This window comes from Mesoplodon densirostris, chromosome 3 (assembly GCF_025265405.1).
Source record: "Mesoplodon densirostris isolate mMesDen1 chromosome 3, mMesDen1 primary haplotype, whole genome shotgun sequence".
Taxonomy (NCBI): Eukaryota; Metazoa; Chordata; class Mammalia; order Artiodactyla; family Ziphiidae; genus Mesoplodon; species Mesoplodon densirostris.
Window position 1 is genome coordinate 571,449 of NC_082663.1, and position 4,550 is coordinate 575,998.

Consider the following 4,550-nt stretch of genomic DNA (forward strand, 5'->3'; position numbering starts at 1 on the left):
CTCCCAGCCCGCCGGCTCCGCAGCTCCCAGCCCGCCGGCTCCGCCCCCGGCCTCAGGCCCGCCCCCAGACCCGCCGGCGCGCCCCCTGGCCCCCAGTTTCCGCGCCCGGTCCGCCCCACGCCCTGCCCTCCCCGCGCTCCTATTGGAGGACCCGTCCCAGGACCCGCCCCCCAGCCCCCACTGGCCCCCTCTCGGACCCGCCTCCCAGGCCCGCCCCGCACTCTCTTGGCGGCTCCGCCCCGCCCCCTCCCTCCCGGGCTGCCAGGCGCACTGAGGCCGTCCGAGCGCGGACCCTGCCTTACAAGGCTGGTCGGCGCTGGCCCCAGGGCCACACGGCTCCACGGGGCGGGGTGTCGCCCTTGCGGTCCCACCTGGCCCTCCGGGACCCCGGACGCGGGTCGACGGATGGGCGCGAGGACGGGCCTCCCGGCTGGGTCGGCTGGACGCTGGCCTCTCTGCGGAGACGCTCGGGCCAACGCTGGGGTCCGGGGTGACCGGGCTCGGGCCCCAAGGAGGGGAGCAGGGTGGGGCGGGGAGTGGGGCCGCCCCGCGAGAGTTTGGGGGACAGTGGGAGGGTGAGGCGAGCGCCTGGCTGGGGTGGGCCAGAGGCGGGGAGGCGGCTCCGTGCCGGGCCCTGGGCGCGGTGCGCAGCTGGGACGCCTTCCCGGGGGCGAGCGGCGGCGCCCCAACCCGGGCTCCGACTCCAGCTGGAGGCGGGCCATCTTCCTGCGTCCGACCGGGGCCTCCGCGGGTTACCTGGGTGAAAGCTGCAGACCTCAGAGCCTCTTCCAGGGTCTCTTCGTCTCTCTTCTCGGGACACCTGCTGCTTCCTCTCCACCAGGCCGGCTCTGCGCCAGGAGGGGTGGGTTCGGAGACAGGGCGCGTCCCCGCCTTCACCAGGAGTTTGCTCAGCCGAAGGTTCTGGGGCCGGGGTGACAGGGAGGTTCTAGTACTGAGACTTGGGGTGCAGGGGTCTCCCTCTCTATCCTCCAGGACCCCCTCCAGTGGAGCAAGCCGCCCCAAACTGTCCAGATGCCCGGGCTCCAGGGGGAAGTGTGGCCTTTAGTTTCACTGCCGTGGTACCTGGCGCTGGCCAAGGAGCCCACCGCAGGCCCTGTCCTCCCCTCTTGGCTGCAAAGCCCCCCACCCTGAGCCTTACACATACACACCTCCATGGCCCATCTGGCCACAGACTTCACTCCCCCCCCACCCCCACCCAGTCTCTGTGCTCCATCCTGGCTGCAGAGACCCCACACCTGACCCCAGGCTCTGCCCAGCTCTCAGGTCTCGTCTGAATCGGAATTGCGGGCAGCAGCTTCCGACTTCACCTGGGATTCCGGCCGGGCCAGGCAGCAGGGGAAGCCGAGGTGCTGAGCCAGAGAAGGGGTCACAGGTGCTGCTGTCCAACAGACCGCCCGCCCCCGGGAGAGAGGATGCGGTTTTTTTGACCCTTTGGGAACCAGGGACAGGCAGGCTGAGACCGCCCATCCCCACCGTGGTCCTGGGGTGAAGTGCCTTTCTCTCAACCCCTCTGGTTTCTGCTCCTGCTCAAAACTGGCCGAAGATGGGCTTCTGTTTCTCATTTCCCTGAAAAGTTTCACGCTCTGGACACCAGGCAAGTCCAGAATCTTAGAGTCGCAAGAACAGGGAAAGCAGGAGGTCCCCCTGAGGCCCGCTCCTCGTGACCTGCGGTCCTGAGTCTTTAGGTTGAAGCTGGGCTGCACCTTCTCTGTCCCACACAGCCCTGAGCACCGCTGAAGTTACTATTAACGATGCAAACGAAAGAACGAAAAACACTACTCATTATTATGTTCCCAGTATCGTATTTGCCAAAAGGCGAGCATTCGGTCCACTTTTCAAAACCTGTGCAAGTGCTGTGGCATAAATGTGTGGGTTTGCCGATGGCAGAACTGCTCTGGGAGGTGAGTGCCAGACTCCGGGGGCAGAAATGTGTGAGGGACAGAGTCATCGCAGAGGCAGGGCCTGGGGGACGGGGCGGGCTCCCAGCACTCCCACCCCCACGATGGGGTGGCTAGAGCTACAGCCCACGGAGCCACGCCCCACGGTGCAGGCGCCAGAAGCCAGAAGCCAGCCAGCGGGGTTGCCGGCTGTACCATTCCTGGAGGCTACCACTGGTTGTCTGTGAATGAGATTGTGCTTTGAGTTCACAGCATAGAGTCAGTCCTGGCCACACTCAAAAAATCGCCTGAAATAGTGACATCGGCTCTTACCAAGCTGGGAGAGTCCCCTTCAGGATAGGATGGGATGGCAGGTTCCATCCTGGTGTGGGAGTTGGAGGACCCTTCTTCTGGCTCTGGCTGCTGCACCAGCGCACCCTTTGTGGGGGATGACACTGCCCCCTGGCCCTTGGTCCACTGACAAGACTGGGACGGCCTCCGTCTACACCCCAGTTATCAAAACCCAACTCGAGTTGGCACACGCACGTCTGCACGGTGGCCACACGGAGGCCGCCCGTGAGCGGAATCATCTGTACTTGTAAGACACTGTGCTGGTTTTTCAGGGCCACGGGGCAAAGGACTGCATGCTGGCGGCTTAAACAACAGAAGCCCTCACAGTCCAAAGTCAAGGTGTCGGCAGCCGTGCTCCCTGCAGGGGTCTGGGGACCCTTCCTGCCTCTCCAGCTTCGGGGGCCTCCAGGCATCCCTGGGCTTGTGGCCCCATCACCCTGACCTCGGACTGTGTCTTCACGTGGCCTCCTCCCCCGTGTCTGTTTCCTCCCTTTGTCTCCTAAGGACACTCTCGTGGATTTAGGGCCCACGAAGGTAATCCGAGGTGCCCTCCTGTAGAGGCCCCTACCACCTCTGTGCTCCCCCCAGGACGGTGCTCAGCTCATTGGCCTGGCTTCCTGGCACGTTCTGTTTCCCATGCCTTGTCCACCCTAGCTCCCACTGGCTACCTCAGGCTCTGGACCCTGGGCGCCCCCCACCGAGGACCACCCAGACGGGAGGCAGAGGGCGTCTGTGGGCGGGAAATGGCTGGAGCCTCAGGCTATACCTAACTCCACATACTAGGCATGAGAGTGTTCCTTATTTTAAAACCTGAAGTCCGTCCTCTTGGTTGAAATGCATTCCTGACCACATGCTCGGAGGCCCGGGCAGCTTCCATCCTCAGCCACGCGGTGTTCCCCCACGTGGGAAGCTGCTCGTGGACCGCGGGCACATGCAGGCTCTCACCCAGGCGGCAGGGGGACACCAGGGGGCACAAGGCGGCCCATCCATCTCGCCAGGGGGACAGAGCTTTGGCGACTCCTGCTTGGTGCTGCTCAACCAGGGAAGAGTTGCCCTTCATCGAAGCCTAGACCCAATGGAGCCAAAATAACCCCGGGCAGCCAAGGAAGGAGGGACGACCTCCAGCCAGCTCTGAGCCCCTTGGGGAGCTGCTGCCCAGGGTGGGGTGCCTTAGCCAGCTGGGGACCGCTCTGTCTGCTCGCTGCTGGTCGGTGCCCAGCAGGGCCCCCTCCTCGGGGTGAGGTGCACGGGATGGACAGACAGATGGCTCCTGGGGAGGAATGTCCTCACCACAGCCCAGCACGGTGACCGTGGACGCCCAGTGCCCGCTCTGTGGCCCACGCTGGCCCTGCCCTGCTGCACATCCCGCCTGGAGTGGATGTCCGATCGGGGCCGCCGACGTCAGGTGCGGGATCCAGTCAAAATGAAAGCTTGGGGCCCTCGTTCCAGATTGTGAAGAATCTCATGATGGTGGCGGCCGAGCCCTGGGCCAGCACGGGATCCTCCTGGGGGTCCTAGGCGTGCGCAGCGCTGATCGCTGCCCCGATTTTCAGGCGGTGCCCCTGGGACTCAGAGAAGCTGAATAGCTGACCCAGGACACACAGCAGGCTTGGGGCAGGGCTGGCGCCCACCACCAGCACGTGCTTGGTACTCACCTTGGAAACCTGCTTTTGTGGCTCATAGACTTATCCTTGCAGTCATAAACCTGGGCATAAAGTCTTATTTAAGAAAGCCATATACATTTCTGATGGTTTAAGATGATTCCCTAATTTTTATTCTAATAAGACTTTCAGGACCTGGGGTCTGTTGTTAACTTTGCTTCTAAGACAGTCTCAAGGGGCATCAGCTCACCAACTCTGGGTGGAGGCCTGGTGTGTCCCCTTGGCTTTGGGGACCCCTCCTGCCCACGCATCCTTCTGCACCTCTGGTCATGCCAAACCTGCGGTGCTAACCCTGGCAACATGGCGCGTGGGCTCTGAGCACAGTAACAGACTCTGAGTTCTTCCCCGGGGCTGTTGGTCATCGTTGCTGTGATCATAGTGGCCGAAGTGGTGCCCCTGTGTCCATCCGAGGCAGCCTCCCTTGGCTTTTCCTTTTTCCCAACGTTGCATGAGGCTGAGAGCGTATGGTGCCAGCACAGGCATGCACACGGTTTCCTGAATGTGCCATCAAGTTCATTTAACGCCTGCGCACTCCGGGCGTGAGGGCCAGAGGACAGTAGGATAGTCGGACACCCCGAAGTCACGGCGGACGGCGTTATAAACTGCAGGGCTTGAGGTGGGTGTGTGAACAGGGCGGCTT